We start from the raw sequence: 23718 nt of genomic DNA on the forward strand, positions 1-23718 counted from the left end.
CGTTCGATATGATATTTTGATTCTTGCTAGTCGAATTATGATATTTGGCGACTGTTACAGTGTGAAGCAAGAAATCACTCAGTGTTTTGAACAAGAAAACAAAAAGATACCAAGGAAGGGGGCAAAAGGGTCATTTTTGGATTTTTCTAGACCCTAGCTCGCCCAGGCTAGCATCTGGCTCGCTTGGGCCATGAAATAGCTTCATGCCTAAGCAACCAGCTCGCTTGGGCGAGCTCATTCCTTTAGGGCTAAGAATCAGCTTGCCTGGGGGAGGGGTTTAAGGGTTCAGAAAGTTTGGAGAGGAAGAAAAATGAAGGGAGAGGAAGGAAAAAGAAGAAAAATGAAGCCAAGGAGCTACCGAATCGCAACCGAGGATCATTCCTTATGTCGCTTCTCTTCCTAGCCTTATAACCTGTGCAACAACTGGTTGGTTCTTCTTCCTTTTCTTTTCTTTTCTTTTCCTAAGAGTTGAATGTAATCCATGTACCCTTATGGGTCTTCTTTGATATTATGTATGTATTCACCTTCTCCCCTTTATCATTGGTAAATTTCCTTTCATTTCATTTGTAATGTTCAATTCTAGCCGACCACTAGTGTCATGGAATTGTTTTCCTTTCTTTTGTAAGACTAGAGACTAATAAACAAAGAAAACAAATAAAGGAAATCAATTGACAAACCCAAACTTCCTTTTATAAAATATCACTTGAGATCGTTTCAAGGTCCAACACCTTAACGATTCTCTCTGCGTTTCAAAATTTAAAACGTCGTTTCAAGGTCCAATGCCTTAACGACTCTTTGTTCACAAATAAAATAAACCTTTCAAAACAAACATAAAATCAATTTAACACACAAACATTCAGACTTAAAGAACTACGTAGGTCTGAATTCGTCATCACACCTGAGGATACGTAGAAGCAAGGGCGGCCCCCTTGTCAACCCCAAAGAATAAAAATATATAAAAAGGGAAAAATAAATAATTTTGAAGTCACGTTGTGCACACTTGATTAAAGGTTGTCATCCCTTATGACGGGCGCGTGGGGTGCTAACACCTTCTCCATGCGTAGACAACTCCCAAACCCTTATTCTCAAAATTCACATACCTCTTTTGGGTTTTCCTAATGTTTTCCCTTAAATAAACGTTAGTGGCGACTCCACTCGTTTTCTCCCTAGGAGACAAACGCTTTGGCTTATCTATTTTGCTTTTTCCGTCCCATCATGAGGTAGGTTGCGACAGACATCAATCACCTACAACAAATTGGAAATGCACAAGGGTTTTCAAGTATGTTAGGTTCTATTGAATGCACGCATTGGGAGTGAAAAAATTGTCCAGTTGCATGGCAGGGCCAATATTGTAGAGGTGATCATCGCAAACCCATAATAATACTTGAAGCCGTCACTTCACAAGACTTGTGGATTTGGCATGCATTTTTTGGAGTTGCAGGTTCAAACAACGACTTAATGTGTTAAACCAACCGCCTGTGTTTGATGAAGTTTTGCAAGGTCGAGCTCCTCCAGTACAATTTACAATTAATGGAACTCCATATAATATGGGGTACTATCTTGCAGATGGTATTTATCTAGATTGGCTCACATTTGTGAAGACCATACCAATGTCACAAGGTCCCAGAAAAAATTATTTGCAAAATGTCAAGAAACAGCGCGAGAAAGGATGTGGAACAAGCATTTGGTGTGCTCAAATCTCGATTCGCAATTATATGTGGTTCATCGCGTGCCTGGAACATAGATACAATGAAGGATATAATGTTGGCATGCATTACATTGCATAACATGATTGTCAAAGACAAATGAGATACGTTCAATGGTAATATCGATGTTGATTATGATCACATAGAAAATGTGACATTTCAAATGTTGAAGTATCTCGTGGTACTCCTCCTGACTTTGGTACATACTTGTAAACAAGACGTATTATCCATAAAAGAGGAATTCATTAAAAACTTCAAACCGATTTGGTGGAGCATATTTGGGAACGTTACCATCACAACGATAATGAAATTTAATTTTTCTTTGACATTAATGTTTAATTTTTTTATTATCTAATTTATGTATTTTCCATTTCTTTAACATTTAGTCATAAATTAAAATTAAATTTATGCTCATTTTCTTATTTCTTAATATTTATAAATCTTTTTCTTCAATGTTTCATTAAAATTAATTTTGTAATTAATTATATTTAATTTAACAAATAATTAAATAAAAAATCTAAAAGTGAAATCCATGTGGAACCTAAAAAAATTTATCTAAAATCTCAAGATGAAATATACCAATGAAGGAAAAGAGGGAGATTTTCAATCCTATATGACGCTGTGGGTCCGTGATCTAAGATCCCAATTTTGGGTCCTCTTTATATGACTTAAGGTACATCAATAATGCAATAATATGATAAAAGCAATTCGTTTTCATTTCATTAGCCTCTTCAGCAGCACACACAGATACATTAGTACTTTGAGATAACCACAACACCTGATAGCAATGGACTTTAGTTCCATCCCCATAATTGGTAAACCTCCTTACCACTTTCATAACCATTAATCGATCCTCGTTACTTTCATCATAATTTCCTCAATTCTTAATCCCACCACACGTATCCATGGTCTCACGTTCATTTGTTTGTGTTTTTATGTTCGTTTTCGTGTGTACATGTATACACGTTGATGGTTTTACTTTCCATGATTTTGAGAGCATATATATATATATACACAGCTTGGTTTGTTGGAAATTATCAAAACATGTTACGATTAGATTTGGTTAGGACGGTTGTTACGGTTGAGAACTATTCAATGCGTATAGTAGAGAATTGTTGAGTATAATATTAAACAGTTTAGAACTCAAGGAAATTTGTGTGCGCTAGGCTCTGAATCTAACAACTTTTTTATTTCTTTCAAATAATAATAATATTAATAATGATAATGATTATGATGCAGATATTAGTTCCCTTTTAGCTAAGGCGGATGATCAAAAAATGGGTGAGGACCCTGGTGTGCTTGAGGTTGTTAGACAATTGGATAAGGCTTGTTCAGAAGCAGGGTTCTTGTACGTGGTAATTGTTTGTTGCATCTATTAACATTTTTTTCCATTTTACTCTTGCTCCTTTAGCATTTCGATGCAAAAGAGGGATTGAAACAAAAGGATTATTATTATTTTTAGAATCGTGAGACAAATTGATTAGAAGCGGCAATATAACGAAGAGGTTAATCTTATTGATACAGAACCGCATATATTATAGTGGGTCCACTACAACTTCTAACATATATGATGTTTCGAATTTCATATAGATTCCACTTATATGTAGAATAATGGTTCTGTTGATAGGGTATGGCACATAGCTAATATTTCTAGAAGATTGAAATGACAAAAACAAAATAAAATGGAGGAAGAAGGAGAAAACAATGACTCGTAGTGAATGAATATACCTTTGATTTTGCATACTAAGTGTCTGTTCAGATTGTAATTAAGGAGGCTCAAACGTACTTTTAATCCTTAAGCAACAAATTCTTCCTTCTTTATTTTGTGACTTAGAATTCGAGAATATGCGTTGAAATTCTCAAAAGTATTTTTTCAATTGTAATCCAAACATAGCCGAAGTTAATTTGACAAGTTATGTTTATGGCAGCTTAAGCCAAACTATTGCTACCAGCACGCTTTTGATTGAATAGAATTCTTCAATTCAACTCAAGAATTGACTGCTCTCATTTCCTAAGAGTCTGTCTATCATAGGGGTGAAAATTTAAGAATCAGTTCACGTTACTAGTTGTCAAGTTGTGACTTGTGACCATGGTTATCAAACTCTCAATTTAACTCGTTAACTCTTACGAGTTTACGAGTCTACTTGTCCTCTGCAAGTTGAGTCTTTAGTAAACTCTTTTTTTAGTAGATTCTCAGCAAACTTTATAAACTCTAAGTAAACTCAGTAGACTCTCAAGTTTACCACCGAGTCAACGAGTTAGCAAGTTAAAAAAAATAGACCAAAATGTAAGTCATATTTTTATTGTTTCTTGTCTGTTTAGCATTCAACATACCTTCATTTAATCTGTTATTCTCAAATATAAAATTTCTACCTTTAATAATATCAAACCCTTGTTCTCTAATAACATCAAACCCTCGATGAGCATGATCTACCACTACTATAACATCTGCAAGTTATTATCTAGTAGTGATGTATTATTACTAGACTTGGTTATTTAAATATTTTGAACTTTATGATTCATTATTTTGCTTTATTATATTGTTGAAATGCTTAATTAGTATGTTATTTATAGATATTTTGTTATTATTTTTATAAGCAGACTCTTACGAGTCTACGAGTTGAGTCCACGAGTCGAGTCTATGAAACTCTCACGAGTCTGCATAAACTCTCGAGTTTGACAACCTTGCTTGTGACTATTGAAATTGTGGGCAAAAGCAGTTGATGTGGTGGCAATTGCAATCACTATAGAAACCTCAAAAAGAAAACTGAAATTTAAAATCATTCATGACACTTAGGCCATTTTGTATTTAATATTCAATTCCTACGGTCCTTTATTGACAGAAAGGACATGGTGTTCCTGAGGCTCTCCTCAAAGAAGTTAGAGATGTAACACGCAGATACTTTGAACTTCCATACGAAGAAAAGGCAAAGATCAAAATGACTCCCGCTACTGGGTTCAGGTTTAATATGCTTGGTTACATCGATCTACTTTGTATATAAGCTTCACTTTAGAACATCAGGTTTATGCTTCCAATTTCTACTGATACCAGCCGTCTGATGCATAGGTTACCAGAGGATTGGAGAAAATATAACTAAAGGTGTACTTGACATGCATGAAGCTATTGATGTAAGCCTTGATTGTTGCTTAACATAAAATTAGGTTTCCTTGTTTCTAGTTCTCTTCTGACAGATATGTTATAGAACACAAACTCAAAACAACTAATTGACTTTATTATTGTTGACATTAGGCTCATCTTAGTGCAATTTAAAATCGATTACTTTATTTCCCTAGAAGTGGTAACATGCTTCTTACACATATAACTCTTGCCTAATGTAGCTGATTAGATAAATCTAAGTATACAACATTGTTCATTCTTCTTTGATTGGAGCCTAACACAACAGATCCAAAAATTCACTGACTCTAGTGTGGTTCTATCAAGCAATAAATGACATCTTTAATTTCCTTTAACAGTGCTATAGAGAAGTGAGCAAGGGCATGTATGGAGATCTTGGCAAAGTTATGGAAGGAAGCAACCAGTGGTATATGGAAATAGGGTTTCCAATTTTCATGTTTATAATTTCCTGTATTCCTCCACACACACCCTTCAAAACAACTAAATATTAGCTCAAGAGAACAATTATATATATGTTTTTAATCATGAATTCCTGATTAACTAAGAATATTCATTGAATTGGATTTATGGTCTATGGATACTTATGCATGATTGGTGCTCTCTCTGATCTGGCTCTGGTACTCTAGCATTTGATTTACTGCACTAGGGAGTTGGGAGTATTAGCATTCAGAATTAAGTCTTTCTTTACCAAGAATTTGATAGAAATTGGATAATAATGACTGAATTTTATAGAAACACTCTGCAGGAATTATTCTTTCCAAAACAGAGACAAAATTACAACAATTAGAATCAGAATATTCACTCAAACAAGCCAAGATTTCAAGAGCTTGGTTCTCTCCCTCCCAAGGTCTAAACCACACTTCTTCAGGATAACCAGAATATGATTCTGCTTTTCCTTCTTATTCTACACATACCCATAACTGCCTAATTAAAATAACTGCTCCTAATAATAGTAATTGTTGTACTATTAAAACTAACTGCTAACTATTCCTAATAAACTGCTTCTAATAATAGTAATTGTTGTCCTATTAAAACTAACTGCTATTGACACCACATAAAAATTATTTTCCCCCCTTCTCTTATAAACATTCTTTATAAGAGGTCTAACAATACTCCCCCCCAAAAGAGTCACCTTGTCCTCAAGGTGAAATGAGGGAAACTGTTCCTTGAGGACTTCCACGGATTCCCAAGTGTAGAAGCAAAGCTTCAAGAATTATTTTGATGATGCCAAGGAATTTCAAAGATCATTCAAGATGAATTTCAAGGATGAAGAAAGCAAGATGTCAAGCAAAAGCAAAGATCTCAAGATAAGAATTAAGATAAGCTCTTAGAAAAGTTTTTGAAAAGCACAAGTGATTGACCAAGAGAGTTTTTATCTTAAGAATAATTTTTCCAAGCTTGTTACTCTCTGGTAATCGATTACCAGAAGGTTGTAATCGATTACCAAAAGTCCAACATTTCTGAAAAATGGTTTTTCAAAGGTGTAATAGATTACCATGACTTTGTAATCAATTACCAGTGCTTATAACGTTCAAAAATATTTTGAAAAACTTTGTAATCGATTACTAGTGGCTCTGAACGTTGGAAATTCAAATTTTAAATGAAGAGTCACAACTTTTCAAGGAAGATAATTGTGTAATCGATTACACCAGGATTGTAATCGATTACCAGTGGCAAGTTTTGAGAAAATCTGCCAACAGTCACATCTTTTCACTTGATTTTTAAATGGTCATCAAAGGCTTATAAATAAGTGACTTGGGCACGAATTTTCTTCAGAGTTTTCCCTGTTCACAAAAGGCATAATCCTCTCAAACAAAAATCTCTTATCTTCAAAAATTCCTTGGCCAAACACTTGTGTTATTCAATAAGGAATTGAGGGTTTCATTGTAACATCTGTCTCTTTCAAGAGAGATCATTTCTTCTTCTTCTTCTTACTTCTGAAAAAGGACTAAGAGACTATGAGTCTCTTGTTGTAAAGCATCTAAACACTAAGGAAGGGTTGTCCTTGTGTGTTTCAGAAGGCGTAAAGGATTTGTGAGATAGTGGAACTCCCAAGCGGGTTTCTTGGGGACTGGACGTAGGCAACAGACTTTGCCGAACCAGTATAAAAACTGTGTTTGCACTTTCTCTTCCCATAAACTCTTTTATTTATTGTTGCTTATTGTTTCTATTCAGTAAGTTTAATTTGAATTATTATTTAGGAATTCATTTTAAAAGGAATCTTGGGACTTGGGTTAAAATCAAAGTAGAAATTTTAAATGGGGAATAGTTTGTGATATCTTAATTCAACCCCCTCTTCTTAAGATATTTGAGGCCACTTGTCTAACACCAAGTGGCTTCAAAATCTGGAAGATCCTCCAAATCTTCATATAACATCGGAGGGAGTGGTTAAGGATTAGTTGTGGCAGCCACTGCTTTCTTCAAAAGAGAGGCATGAAAAATAGGATGTATTTTGCTTGCAGGTGGTAAATCCAATTCAAAAGCAACCAGGTCGATTTGCTTTTTGATTTGGTACGGACCATAAAAACTTGGGCTCAACTTATCATTTCTCTTATTAGCAAGAGATTTCAGCCTATAGGGTTGGAGTTTTAGATAGACCTAGTCACCCACAGAAAGGGAAACAGCACGCCTGGATTGGTCAGCATACGTTTTCATTTGCACTTAAGCTTTTGTCAGATTATCCTTCAAGTCATGTAGAATTTGGTCTCTCTCTTGAGTCAATTGATTCACTTCTTCAATGGCAGAGGAAATGATGGTCCCTCTAAGTAGATGAGGAGGATCTCTACCATAAAGAGCCTTGAATGGGGTCAATTTCAAGGAGCTATTGTAATTGGTGTTGAACCAAAATTCGGCCCAACCTAACCATGTAGTCCATTGCTTGGGTTTAGTCCCGGTGAGACAGCTCAAGTAGGTTTCCAAACATCTATTGACAACTTCCATTTGGCCATCAGTCTGAGGATGATAGGCTAAACTGAACTTCAATTTTGTACCTGCCATTTTAAACAACTCAGACCAAAAATTACTCAAAAAGATCTTATCCCTATCAGACACAATGGTTGAAAGAAACCCATGTAGTTTAACCACTTCTTTAATGAAACTTTCAGCTACATCTTATGCAGTGAATGGGTGACTCAAAGAATAAAGTGAGCATATTTAGCCAAACGATCCACCACCACCAATATCACATTCTTACCCTGAGCCTTAGGAAAACCTTCTATGAAATCCATGGAAATGTCAGCCCAAACTTGAGTAGGTATGGGTAGTGGTTGCAATAATCCAGCAGGAGACAAAGTTTGATACTTGTTTATTTGGAAAACTTCACAAGTAGCAACGTATTGCTGAATATCCTTCCTCATCCCCTCCCAATATATAATGGCTGAAATTCTTTTGTAGGTCCTAAAAAACCCAGAATGCCTTTCCATGGCTGAATTGTGGAATTCTTCCAACAAAATAGGAATTTTTTAGGATCCTTGAGGCAACATTAACCTTCCTTTAAAAAATAGCTTCCTATCCTTCAAAGTGTAGCTAGAATTTATATCTTGCATCAAGTCCTGTATTAGCCCTAGCAATTTCGGATCATTTTGGACTTCTGTCTCCCATTCTTCTAATTCATCAAACTGCACTGTAAATAGGGCTGCATAGGTTATCCTCCTGGAAAGAGCATCAACAACTCAATTTTCATGTCCAGGTCAGTACTGGATTTCAAAATCCAGACCCATCAGTTTAGAAGTCCATTTGAATTGTTCCTCTCCTAAAACTCTTTGATCCAAGAGAAATTTTCTTTTGGTCAGTGAGAATGATGAAATGTCTTCCCATTAAATAATGTCTCCATTTTTGGACTGCTATCACAATAACCATCAATTCTCTCTCATATACAGACTTAGCTTGTGCCCTTTCTGACAAGGTTTGACTATAAAAAGCCACTGGTCTCCCTTCTTGTAATAGAACAACCTCTCTATTGTGAAGTCTTTGGAAAAATCTGGAATAGTAAGTATTGGCAACTCAGCCATCTTCCGCTTCAAGTGTTCAAAAGAAATTTGGGCTTCATGATTCTAGTGAAAATTATCCTTCTTCAACAGTAGTGTCAAGGGTGTAGCAATTTTTCCATAATCCAGAACAAATCTTCTATAATATCCTGTGAGGCCTAAGAGACCTCTTAAAGCCTTTAGGTCTTTTGGAATGGGCCACTCCATCATAATTGCAATTTTCTTTGGATCTGCTGCTACTCCTTCCCCTTAAATGATATGCCCCAAATACTCCAACTGTGTTTGGCCAAAAGTGCACTTCTTCTTATTAGCGAACAACTTGTGCTCCCTTAGTAATGCAAGCACTGCCTGAAGATGAACTTGATGCCCTTGCACCGACTTACTGTAAACCAGAATGTCATCAAAGAAAACCAGAACAAATTTCCTTAAATATGTCCTTAACATTTCATTCATGAGGGATTGAAAGGTAGAAGGTGCATTAGTGAGTCTGAAAGGCATTACGACAAACTCATAATGACCTTCATGGGTTCTGAAATCCGTCTTTGGAATATCTTTTTCCTTCATTCTGATTTGATGGTATCCTGACCTTAAGTCCAATTTAGAGAAAATGGTGGCTCCCCCCAATTCATCAAGCAAGTCATCAATGATAGGAATTGGAAACTTATCAGGTACAATTATTTTGTTCAGGGCTCTATAATCAACACAAAATCGCCAACCACCTTCTTTCTTTTTAACCAAAATAATAGGACTAGAATATGGACTTACACTAGGTCTAATAATACCATAGCGAAGCATATCATCTACTGACCTCTCAATTTCATTTTTTTGGTAATGTGGATACGGTAAGGTCTAAGGTTTGGAATATTGGCTCCTTTTTTGAGAACAATTGCATGATCATGCCACCTGGATGGAGGTAATCCTTGAGGTTCTTGAAAAACATCTTCATACTCATTCAAGACCGCACTTACCCAATCTGACTGGGGGGTATCATGAACTTCTTCTTTCGCCAAATTCTGGTATTCCAAGAAAAATCCTTGTCCTTCATTCTTAATGGCTTTCATAATGGATTTGAATGAAGCCGAAGCTCGTGCCAATTCTGGTTCTCCTTTGAGTACATGGTAGCTATTTCCAAGGGGAATTTTAATCATCAATTCCTTGAAATTAGCTCAGATTTCACCAAGGCTTGACAACCATTCCATTCCCAAAACTATGTCCACTCCACCAAGTTCGAATACAAAGAAATCTTCATGAATTTCCAACCCTTGCATGACTAACTTCAATTTAGGACAAACTCCTTCACAAGGAATTTTTCTTCCATCTCCAACCTCCACATAGTAGGGTGGGGTTTCTTCCACTGTCATTTGACATTCCTTGACTAGTGGAGAAGATATAAAGTTATGTGATGCTCCATAATCGATCAAAACCTCCACTTTTTTGTCCCCTAAGGTTCCCCACAGCTTGATGGATTTCTTCGTTGTTAATTTGGAAATGCTGTAAATTGACAATTGTAAAGCCTTCATCTCTATCTCATCTTCCCTTTCTGATTCTTGCTCTGCAGACTCTTTATCCATACCCTCCTCCAACAATAAAACTTGCAACTATTTATTTGGACAGATATGATCTGGATCAAATTTTTCATCACACCTAAAACATAACCCCTTGGCTCTTTTATCTAGCACTTCAACATTTGTCAAACTCCTAAAACCCCTCCCTTAAAAGGAAGGATTGGTTCTAGAGTTCCCTGTAGTGCTACCCACCGATGAAGTCACTTGTGTTTGACCTTTAGCATTTGGTTCCCATGTCACTGTCCTTGTGCTATTATAAGTTCTTAATCCAGCCTTAGTTCTCGAACTTGTTCCACTTCCACCATTCCCTTTATTCAGCAAGTTATTTTTCTCATCCACCCTCTGTGCATAGTCCATCAATTTGGTTAATCCCTCAACTGCATGAAGCTTTAATTCTGCCCGTATAACTTCTTTGAGCCCATTCATAAAAATTCCTTTTAAATACGTTGGTTCAGTGCATTAGAGAGGACCGACATACAACTCGAACTGTTCCCGGTAATCTTCCACACTTCTTATTTGCTTGAAACTTAGCAACAACTCAAACAGACTTTGTAACATGGACAGTTGAAAATGGTGTATCACCGCAGACCGAAATTTGCTCCAAGTTGGGTCGTCCGCACTGAATTCCCACCATTGATACCAAGTTAACGCCTTTCCCTCCATCGCCACCATAACTGCTTGTAGTTTTTCAGGGTCGTTCATTCCTTTTAGTTCAAAGTATCGTTCTATGCAAATTGTCCAACTGAATACGTCCTCCCCATTGAAAACAAGAATTTTGAGTTTTCACCATCTCTCCTCACGATTCCGAGGATTGCAAATTTTTCTGGTGTCGTCGTCATTCACGGTATAGTTGTCGCTGTTGATTGATTCCTCCCTGTCAGAACGCGTCATGATTCCGTGTACGGTTTCCACCAATTCATTCAATTGCCTACGAATTTCCATTTGTTGTTGTCTGTCTTCTTCGTGGCTCTTCTCCCAGTTTTCTCGCATTTCGAATCCATGCTCAAGAAACTCCATCTTGTAGAAGCAAATGTCTTTGGTGTTTTGATGATGATCATGATGATTTGATGCAAATGGACTTTTCAAGTTTAAATTCAAGACACTGATTCAAGAATACAAGCCACAACATCAAGATGATCACTAGTATTTTAGGAAGGGAATTCCTAATTGATATAGCAAAAGGTTTGGCCAAGTAATTTAAGTTAAAAAGTGTTTTTCAAGAGATTTACTCTCTGGTAATCGATTACCAGAGGATGTAATCGATTACCAGTGGCCAAAAATGCTTTACAACAGCTACTAAATATTTGAATTCAAATTTTAGACTGTAATCGATTACACAATATTGGTAATCGATTACCAGCAGTTAATAAACTTTTAATTCAAATTTTAAAAGCTGTAATCGATTACACAAATCCTGTAATCGATTACCAGACAAGATTTTCAGAAAAATGTTTCTAAGAGTCACAACTTCTCAAAGGTTTTTACATGACCACCAATGCTCTATATATATGTGACTTAGAACATGAATTTGCTCAGAGTTTTTCATAACAACAAGTGTTTATTCTCTCAAAGAGCAAAATCGTTTTATCCTCTTAAGAATTCCTTGGCCAATCCAATTGCAATTCATTAAGGAATCATTTGAGTGCTCAGATTGTAAAATCTATCTCTTTCAAGAGAGATTCATTCTTCTTCTCTTTCTAATTCTCTAAGGGATTAAGAGACCGAGGGTCTCTTGTTGTAAAAGAATTCTAAACACAAAGGAAGGATTGTCCTTGTGTGTTTAGAACTTGTAAAAGGATTTACAAGATAGTGAAACTCTCAAGCGGGTTGTTTGGGGACTGGACGTAGGCACAAGGGTGTGGTCGAACCAGTATAAATCTGAGTTTGCACTTTCTCTTCCCTTAAACTCCTTTATTTATTATTGTTTTATATTTATATTCAGATTGTTCTATTTGAATCAATATTTAAGAAGTTCATTATTAAGGGAATTTGTAACTTGAATAGAAAGTGAAATAGAATTTTAATTGGGGAAATAGTTTGTAATATCTTAATTCAACCCCCCCCCCCTTCTTAAGATATATGAGGCCACTTGTCTAACAAGAAAAATGGCCTAAGCAAACTTCTTATTTCCAGAAGGAAATTCTATCAATAGACCTCCAATCTTTAATGGAGAGGGTTACCACTACTGGAAAACCCGAATGCAAATTTTTATTGAGGTAATAGACTTAAGTATTTGGGAAGCCATAGAAATAGGGCCTTATATACCCACCACAGTAGAAAGAATTACAATAGATGGTAGCACATCAAGTGAAAGCTAACAATAGAAAAACCTAGAGATAGATGGTCTGAAGAGGATAGAAGACGAGTACAATACAATTTAAAAGCCAAAAACATAATAACATCTGCCCTGGAATGGATGAATATTTCAGGGTTTCAAATTGTAAGAGTGCTAAGGAAATGTGGGACACTCTACAATTAACACATGAAGGAACTACAGATGTTAAAAGATCTAGGATAAACACACTAACCCATGAGTATGAACTTTTAGGATGAATGCAAATGAAAGCATTCAAGACATGCAAAAGAGATTTACACATATAGTAAATCATCTTGCAGCCTTAGGAAAGAATTTCAAAATGAAGATCTCATAAACAAAGTGTTAAGATGTTTAAGCAGAGAATGACAACCTAAAGTAACAGCCATTACTGAATCAAGAGATTTATCTAACATGTCTCTTGCTACTCTATTTGGAAAGTTACATGAACACGAAATGGAATTATTGAGATTACCAACATGAAGAAAATGACAAGAAAAAGAAGGGAATTGCTCTTAAAGCCTCATCTTCAATCCAAGTAGAAAGTGATAAGGAAAATGATCTAGATGAAGATGATGATCTAAGCCTTTTTGTAAAAAGATTCAACAAGTTTCTTAAAGTAAGAGGAAATCAAAGGCGACCCAATTTTAAATCTAAAAGAAGGACATAAACTTCATCCTCTACTCCAAAGTGCTTTGAGTGCAATCAACCTGGACATTTGAGGGTTGATTGTCCCATCTTCAAGAAAAAAGATGGAGAAGTCTGAAAAGAAAAATCTTAGTGAAAAGAAACTGAAGAAAGCATACATCACATGGGATGAAAACAATATGAAATCTTCTGAAGATTCAAAAAATGAAGAGATAAACCTCTGCCTTATGGCTAAAAGTTATGAAAGTGATGAAGAGGTAACATCTTCAAATAACTTATCTATTTCTTTTGATGAATTACAAGATGCATTTGCTGATTTGCATAAAGAGTCAATTAAACTTGCAAAGTTAGTTTCATCTTCTAAGAAAACAATTTCAAATTTAGAAAATGAAATTTCAAAATTAAACAACGAATTAGATCACTTAGAAATGAAGTCTCAATTTCTAAATCAAATGAAAAAGTTCATATCTCTACTATTTTGACAAGAAAATATCAGATTCTTATAGTTGTTGTGAAAATATGAAAAAGAAATTAAAGAGTTAAAAACTCACTTGCAAAATTTCCTTATTGTAAAATAATTTAGATGTCATATTAGAAACAAAGATATGTCTCCAATAAGGCTGGACTAGGATATAAATCTGAAAAACAACATAAGTTTCATAAAAACTTCTCTACTTCCACACAAAAAATAATTTAGTTCTATCACTTGTTTTTACTGTGGAAGAAAAGGACATGGCATATCTACTTGCTACTTTAAGAAAAACTACAACAACATTAAAATGATTGGGTCCCAAAAGGATCCTCATTTACACTAACACACAAGGACCCAATAAAGTTTGGGTACCTAAGTCAAAAACTTGATTATGTAGGTGTCTTTGAGGAAGGAGTGGTACATAGATACGGATGCTCAAAACATATGACTGGAGATGCATCAAAGTTTACACATATCTCTCCAAGAAAAGCGGCATGTAACATATGGTGACAACAACAAAGGTAGAATCCTTGGAGTTGGTAAAATAGGTACAAATTCTTCAAACTCCATTGAAAATGTTCTACTTGTTGAAGGTCTTAAGCATAGCCTGCTTAGTGTTAGTCAATTATGTGACAAAGGCTATCTAGTATCATTTGATTCTCAAAAATGTCTTATAGAACATAAGCATGACATTAATATAAAGCATGTAGGACATAGAGTCAACAATGTATACATGATAGACTTAAGCCTAAAACTAGATAACAATCATTGTTTCTTAGCAAAGATGATGATCCATGGTTATGGCATAAAAGAATTGCTCACATAAACATGGATCACTTAAACAAATTAATTTCAAAAGATTTAGTAGTTGGTTTCCTAAATTGAAATTTGAAAAAGATAAACTATGTGATGCATGTCAAAAGGAAGACAAACTAGAGTCTTATTCAAACCTAAAAATATTGTTTCAACCACTCAACCCTTACAATTATTGCATATGGATTTATTTGGTCCATCTAGAACCATGAGTTTTGGAGGAAATTACTATGCCCTTGTTATAGTTGATGATTTCTCTAGATATACTTGGACATTATTTATTACTCATAAAAGTGATGCATTCCAAGCATTTAGAAAACTTGCTAAAGTATACAAAACAAGAAAAATCTTAAGATTGCATCCATTAGAAGTGATCCATGGGGGTGAGTTTGAAAACAAAGATTTTGAATCATTTTGTGAAGAACATGGTATTGAACACAATTTTTCTACACCTAGAACCCCTCAACAAAATGGAGTTGTTGAGAGGAAAAATAGGTCATTGGAAGAAATTGCTAGAACTTTATTAAATGATACTTTTCTTCCAAAATATTTTTGGGCTGAAGCGGTCAATATTGCATGTTACATCATGAATAGGGTCTTAATAAGACCCATTTTAAAGAAAACCCCATATGAGTTATATAATGGTAGAAAACCCAACATTTCACATTTACATGTTTTTGGTTGCAAATGTTTTGTGCTTAATAATGGTAAAGATAATCTAGGAAAATTTGATGCAAAATCTGATGAAGGCATCTTTCTTGGATATTCATTACAAAGCAAAGCATATAGAATATATAATAAAAGAACTATGAATATTGAAGAATCCATTCATGTTACTTTTGATGAATCTAATGCTATCTTGTCAAGAAAGAATATGCTAGATGATATTGCAGAATCTTTAGAACAAATGCATATTCATGGACAAGATTATAAAGGAAAAGGTAAAGGAAGCAATGAAGATCCTCTAGAAGAAGTCAAATCCAATGATGAACTTCCAAAAGAATGGAAAGCTTCAAAAGATCATCCCCTTGACAACATTATTGGTGATATCTCAAAAGGGGTAACAACTAGACATTCTCTTAAAGATTTATGCAATAATATGGCTTTTGTATCTATGATTGAACCTAAAAATATAAAAGAAGCCATAGTAGATGATAACTAGATCATTGCCATGCAAGAAGAACTGAATCAATTTGAAAGAAACAATGTGTGGGAACTTGTAGAGAAACCTAAAAAATTATCCCATCATAGGAACAAAATGGGTATTTAGAAATAAGTTAGATGAACATGGAATAATCATTAGAAATAAGGCTAGATTAGTTGCAAAAGGATATAATCAAGAAGAAGGTATAGATTATGAGGAAACATATGCTCCAGTTGCTAGATTAGAAGCCATTAGAATGCTCTTAGCATATGCATCCATAATGAATTTTAAGCTTTATCAAATGGATGTTAAAAGTGCTTTTCTGAATGGCTTAATTCAAGAAGAAGTATATGTTGAACAACCACCAGGTTTTGAAATATTGGATAAGCAAAATCATGTTTATAAATTGAAAAGGGCTTTATATGGCTTGAAACAAGCCCCTAGGGCTTGGTTCGAGCGTCTAAGTAAGTTCCTTTTAGAAAAGGACTTTTCTAGAGGAAAAGTGGATACTACTCTTTTTATAAAGAGAAAATCACATGATATTTTATTAGTTCAAATTTATGTTGATGACATTATTTTTGGATCCACTAACGAATTGTTGTGCAAGGAATTCTCCCATGACATGCAAAGTGAGTTTGAAATGTCAATGATGGGAGAACTTAACTTCTTTCTTGGATTACAAATTAAACAAACTAAGGATGGTATCTTTGTCAATCAATCCAAGTATTGGAAAGAGTTAATCCACAAATTTGACATGGAAAATGCTAAGCACATGGCTACACCAATGAGCACTGCTTGCTATCTAGATAAAGATGAAACCGGTCAGTCAATAGATGTTAAGCAATATCGAGGTATGATCGGATCACTTGTTTATTTATCTGCTAGCAGGCCTGATATAATGTTTAGTGTGTATATGTGTGCTAGATTTCAATCAAATCCTAAACAATCACATCTTAGTGCTGTTAAAAGAATCATTAGATATTTGGTAGGCACTACAAACATAGGTTTATGGTATCCTAGAAATTCCATATGCACCTTAATTGGATATTCTGATTCAGACTTTGCCGGTTCCAAAACAGATAGAAAGGGCACTAGTGGAACTTGTCAATTCATTGGATCTGCTCTAGTTTCTTGGCACAGTAAGAAACAAAGTAGTGTTGCCTTATCCACTGCAGAAGCGGAATATATTTATGCCGGCAGTTGTTGTGGTCAAATCTTATGGATGAAGCAACAACTTTCTAATTATGGAACTCTTCTTGACCATATACCTATTAGATGTGATAATACATGTGCAATTAATCTCTCCAAGAATCCAGTTCAACACTCTAGAACTAAACGTATAGAAATTAGGCACCATTTTCTTAGAGATCATGTCCTAAAGGGAGATTGTGTATTAGAGTTTGTTGATACTAAGAATCAACTTGCTGATATTTTCACAAAACCTCTCCCCAAAGAAGCATTCTTCTCTATTAGAAGGGATATAGGCCTCTTAGATGTTAGTGATTTAGAAAAATAAGGATTGATTGATTAATTTACTCTTATGATTGATTGTTTATATGTTACTTTGATTGATTTTGTTTAAATTCTTGTTATTATGATAGAATTTATGAATTCCTGTGTGTTTTATAGTTGAATGATTAAATTAAGTGCATTAGTAGTGATAATTAATCATATTAGATGTATTTAGCATAGACATAGTTTTTTTTTAGAAACTAGCCTAGTTTATGCTCTGGTAATCGATTACCATCCAGTGTAATCGATTACACAAGAACAGGCAGCCTGTAATCGATTACAACATCCTGTAATCGATTACCAGAAGGCTTATTACTCCTTTAATCGATTACCAAGCCTTGTAATCGATTACAACTCGTCCTCGTCTATAAATACTCACGAAATCAGAGTTGTTGCGCAGCCAAGGCCTCCCCTCACGCCTCCTCCATCCCTAAAACTTCAAACCTTCGTATCTTACTCAAATCTTCACCAAATCACATCCCGTAAAGCCCAATCTTCCTCTTTTTCACTCCTCTTTCACTTCCACTGATTGAAATCCACTAAAACTTCATCAAAGAAGAGAAAGGGATCATCCTCCACCGCCGCTGCTATTGCCCATCGCCGCCATGGACCATCTGAAGCACCCACAACACCTATTCATCCCTCTTTATCATCTCCAAGATCATCCACATTGTTTTCATCCAATGATCAGCGTCTACGGTACCTTTCTCAATTTTCTTCTAGGATCATCTTAGACCCTAAGTACCTAGACGTAGATTTCTTTAATGATGAAACGTTTGATTGCTATCAAGTGTTTCAAAATTCTGGCCTGGTTGATTTCATGTCATTAAAATTGCCACATTATCCTGAACTTGTAAAGGTCTTCTACTGCAATTTAAAAATTCAGGATGACATTATTTCCTCTGAGGTGCATGGTATTCCTATGGTCATTGATCAGTCATTGTTCTTTTCTTTAACTCATTTACCCAGTCAAGGTGCACCTTTTGAGGGCACCATTGTTGATGACTGGAAATTTGATTATTCTAGTCATGATGCTCGCCATATGGTCTGCAATGACCAGGCTGAAATGACCGGTAGATTGCTGGCCGGATCATTAACTTTTGATAATCGCATCATGCACTACATAATTGTTAGAATTTTGCTTCCCCGGTCTTTCAAATTTAGCACAAGCCTCTAAGGAGGATTTGATTCTGATGTGGGCTTTCCTTATCGGTCGTCAGATCGACTGGGCCCACTTGGTTCGGTACCGAATGCTTAAGGCATTACGGGCCAATGCACCTCTCCCTTACCCACAATTGATAACTTTGTTTCTGCGTCATTTTCAAATTCCGCTTGATGATGAACCATTTGTTCAAGTCAAGCGTTCTTTTGCAATTGGTGCTGGTGTAGTGACTTCCTTTGGTTACCGTAAGGATCGGAATGGTCAATGGCTGAAGAAAGACGCACTCCCTCCTCAAGATGAGCGTACTCCTTCACCTCCTCCTCAGCGAGATGATTCAGCACTCATGAATGAAGTCCTTACCGAATTACGAGGTCTTCGTTCTTATGTTGGTGAACGTTTTGACTCATTGGATAAACGTTTTGCCGGCATGGATATTCGCCTCACACAGCTTGAAGAGGATGTGGGTTACATTCGTTAGAGTTTCGATCTTCCACCACCACCTCCACCTTCTTAGAATTTAGTTTCTAATTCTATGTCTTTTATAAGCCGTGTATTTTGGCTATGCTACTTAGATTATTATGTTCAATACTTTATTTATCTTGTAGTATTTGGATTTCAGACTTTTATGCTTTGATACTATGTGGTTTTTGAATTTTGAACTGTTTGGATTCTGGATTGGTTATGTCTTATTTATGAGTTTGGTTAGTTATGCCTTATACTTCGATATTGATCTGTTTCCACTTCATTATTATCTCTGGTTTGATTCCCAAGTACTTTGGCTTTTTGATGTTGCCAAAGGGGGAGAAAAATGGGGTGTAGAAAGGCTTAGTAGAAAGGCTTAGAAAAAGCTTAGAAATCAAGTGATCATCAATTCCAAAACATAGGGGGAGTGAACGCAAATTTTATATATACATTGCTTGCTTGAATCTTGATTTCAGGACTTATATTGTCATCATCAAAAAGAGGGAGATTGTAGAAGCAAATGTCTTTGGTGTTTTGATGATGATCATGATGATTTGATGCAAATGATGCAAATGGGCTTTTCAAGTTTAAATTCAAGACAATGATTCAAGAATACAAGCCAGAACATCAAGATGATCACTAGTATTTTAGGAAGGGAATTCCTAATTGATATAGCAAAAGGTTTGGCCAAGTAATTTAAGTTAAAAAGTGTTTTTCAAGAGATTTACTCTCTGGTAATCGATTACCAGAGGATGTAATCGATTACCAGTGGCCAAAAATGCTTTACAACAGCTACTAAATATTTGAATTCAAATTTTAGACTGTGTAATCGATTACACAATATTGGTAATCGATTACCAGCAGTTAATAAAAGTTTTAATTCAAATTTTAAAAGTTGTAATCGATTACACAAATCCTATAATCGATTACCAGACAAGATTTTCAGAAAAATGTTTCTAAGAGTCACAACTTCTCAAAAGGTTTTTACATGACCACCAATGCTCTATATATATGTGACTTAGAACACGAATTTGCTCAGAGTTTTTCATAACAACAAGTGTTTATTCTCTCAAAGAGCAAAATCGTTTTATCCTCTTAAGAATTCCTTGGCCAATCCAATTGCAATTCATTAAGGAATCATTTGAGTGCTCAGATTGTAAAATCTATCTCTTTCAAGAGAGATTCATTCTTCTTTTCTTTCTAATTCTCTAAGGGATTAAGAGACCGAGGGTCTCTTGTTGTAAAAGAATTCTAAACACAAAGGAAGGATTGTCCTTGTGTGTTTAGAACTTGTAAAAGGATTTTACAAGATAGTGGAACTCTCAAGCGGGTTGCTTGGGGACTGGACGTAGGCACAAGGGTGTGGTCGAACCAGTATAAATCTGAGTTTGCACTTTCTCTTCCCTTAAATTCCTTTATTTATTATTGTTTTATATTTATATTCAGATTGTTCTATTTGAATCAATATTTAAGAAGTTCATTATTAAGGGAATTTGTAACTTGAATAGAAAGTGAAATAGAATTTTAATTGGGGAAATAGTTTGTAATATCTTAATTCAACCCCCCCCTTCTTAAGATATCTGAGGTCACTTGTCTAACACATCTACCGTCCCAGGAAACAAAAACTGCTATGATACCAGTTGATAGAAATTGGATAATAATGACTGTATTTTATAGAAACACTCTGCAGGAATTATTCTTTCCAGAACAAAGACAGAATTACAACAATTAGAATCAGAATATTCACTCAAAAACAAGCCAAGATTTCGAGAGTTTGGTTCTCTCCCTCCCATGGTCTAAACCACACATCTTCAGGATAACCAGAATATGATTCTGCTTTTCCTTCTTATTCTACACATACCCATAACCTGCCTAATTAAACTAATTGTTCCTAATAAACTGCTCCTAATAATAGTAACTGCTGTCCTATTAAAACTAACTGCTAACTATTCCTAATAAAATGCTCCTAATAATAGTAATTGTTGTCCTATTAAGACTAACTGCTATTGACAACACATAGCAATTATTCCCCTCCCCCTTCTCTTATAAACATTTTTTATAAGAGGTCTAACAGAATTCTTGTATATTTCGGTGCTGATGTGTGTCTTTTGACATTTTGGGGTTCATCATGTAGGCCATAAAATCCTCCAACATTCAAAGTTCTTATGGAGGAGCATATTAGTCTCTCCACAGGCATGCTTTTTCTCCTTTCCATCATGTGAGCCACTGCAGTTAAAGTTTTGTTCTCATGTAGTTCCTTGGTTAGAGAAGACCTTGAAAAGAAAATTATGCGTGGAATCGCTTTAGCATTAGGTGGATCGCCCAATGAATTTGAAGGTCAAAGAGCTGGGGATCCATTTTGGGTAATGCCACTCATTGGTTACCCAGGTGTATCATCTGTAAATGGAACCAATTTTCATAAAAATGACATTGGATGGTAATGAAATCCTGGATTTGGTGTTTCCAAATGTTACCTTTTTTTTTTTTTAATTACTTGGCCATGCATTGCTGATGTCTTTTCCTTTGTTACTTTTCTTCTCCAATTCTTTGAATCAAAATAAACCCAGTGGAGCTCACACTGATTACGGTATACCTTGACCTTTTACATTATGATAAGTCTAGAATACTTGTTTAGTCATTGTCATTGATTTTTTATGCTGTTTAACAGGTTTATTGACATTACTTAACTAACATGACGATATAAATGCACCTCAGGTATGCTCTTATTTATGTCCTTTCTGTATATGAAGATACTCGTTTTCCTCATTTATTGCATGTAGTCATTGATTTTACTTCATTTCTCCCTGGAATCAATATTGTATCATGCTATATAAACCCAAATTTGGAGCTTCCATACAATTTTAAATATGAGGCCAGTAGCCTCCGAGACGATTATTGATTTGTTTGGTATCCCATTTCCTCCATGTGACTATGTGTGTTTGGAAACACGTTTGAACCATGTTCAACAGAGATTTCCCTAATTTCAATGCACAAAGGTAAAAGCTAAGCGAGTGATGGATTGAGTTCAATTGTACTTAGTATATATGCATAAAATAAAATGAGGTTTTCTTGAAGTGGCTGATTCTTTCTACTCATACCTATTGGCCTAAGTTTTATCCTTTGATAATCTTTTATGGCCCTGGAACTGCCACTTAAAAAGAAAGAGATGCAACTAAAATACCTTGAGGCGAATTAGTTAGCAGAAGTTCTATTCTTCTATAATTTATTCATGGTTAGTTGAGATAATTTTCTTCATAGGCACTAGTACAATATAGAAAACTTGTTCCGAGTCCAATGCATCTGTTTTATTGTTGTCCATTTTTTTTAAGATTCTTTTTATCTCATTTTTTATGTATATTTCCACTCTAATTTGATTCCGCCATTTTTTACCCACCATGTTTATATTATGCTGTGAAATTGTTGAAGGTGAGAAACCTGTCTGGAAAATGGATATCAGCATCTCCAGTTCCTAGGACTTTCTTATGCAACATTGGTAACATTCTAAAGGTATCTTACACTTAATCTCTTCATTTCAGCAATACAATCTTAGATTTGGTGCATAATCTGATTAAAGTGTGGAAGCAAACTGCAGATATACTCCAATGGTTTGTACGAGTCAACTTTGCATCAAATGATAAACAACAACTCAAAATATAGAGTCAGTGTAATATACTTTTACGAGGTTAGCCACATTTTATATTTTGTGTATCATCCTTTTCTCTTGTTTGTTTGGTTGCTTATCCCATATGCCTCTACTGGATGAAAAGACAAACTTTGATACTACGGTGAGTCATTGGACCCATAAAATGAGGGCAAATGACAACATGGAGTTCAAAAGGGCAGTCTATGGAGAGCATTTAATTGGCAAGGTCCTCACAAATTTTGTTGATTTGTAACCTTGTTTTTGTTGGTCTGGTGTGTAAATAAATGAGGCATAGCAAGCTCATCGCTTGCATGTCTAGACCTACAAGTGCTGAGAATATTTCAAGTACAAATCAAACATTTGTTATTTTACCCGTCTTCATTCTCAATTTATGAGTTTAAGACTTGTTGTACTTGGACTTGGGAATCCACATACTCCGAGTGGTCATAAATCATAGGCATCTCCTTGGAGCATCCAGAGTTTTTGCTTGGACACCAAGGTTTCATTTTTCATTTCTGTAGCATCTTTTTTTCCGTAAAATTTCACTTAGTGTAATTTTCTTCCGTTAGCCTCTTATTTTGAGTGTTTGTTGTCTCTCGCGGTGTACGTGTGTGTTATTTATGAATATACGGTGAAATTGGATGATTTTTCATCGTCAGAGAAAAAGAGATGCATAATTTTTTTAAAAAACATACGGATTAACAATCCGTATCTTTCATACGAATTGTTGATTCATAGATTTCTTTTTCTAAAAAAAATAAAATTGTATATATATATTTTTAATTTGTTTGGTAGTGTAATTTTTTAATAGTTTTAGCAATTTTATAAATATGGATTCTAAATTAATTTTTTTTTTTTAAAAATAAAACTTATACGAATTGATGATCTATATGAGTCGACAATCCATATGACTTATATGGATCAACAATCTATATGATTTTTTTGAAAAAAAAAATATTATTTTATCTAAAAAAATTAAAAATTAAAAAAAAAACTCATACAGATCGCCAATTCATATGAGTCGACAATCCATGAGTTAAGAAAACTCATACAGATCAACAATTCATGAGTTTTTTATTTTTTTTTTAATTTAAAAAAATTAAAAAAAAACTTATACAGATTGTTGATTTGTATAAGTCATATAGATTGTCAATC

At 34.9% G+C, this 23718-nt stretch overlaps 1 pseudogene; it reads left to right on the plus strand.

The window, feature by feature from the left end:
- The first annotated feature begins 1215 nt into the window (after window positions 1-1215).
- On the plus strand, window positions 1216-23362 carry LOC100802944 (probable 2-oxoglutarate-dependent dioxygenase At3g50210; annotated as a pseudogene).
- Window positions 23363-23718: the final 356 nt, after the last annotated feature.

Source organism: Glycine max, chromosome 5 (assembly GCF_000004515.6).
Source record: "Glycine max cultivar Williams 82 chromosome 5, Glycine_max_v4.0, whole genome shotgun sequence".
Classification (NCBI taxonomy): domain Eukaryota; kingdom Viridiplantae; phylum Streptophyta; class Magnoliopsida; order Fabales; family Fabaceae; genus Glycine; species Glycine max.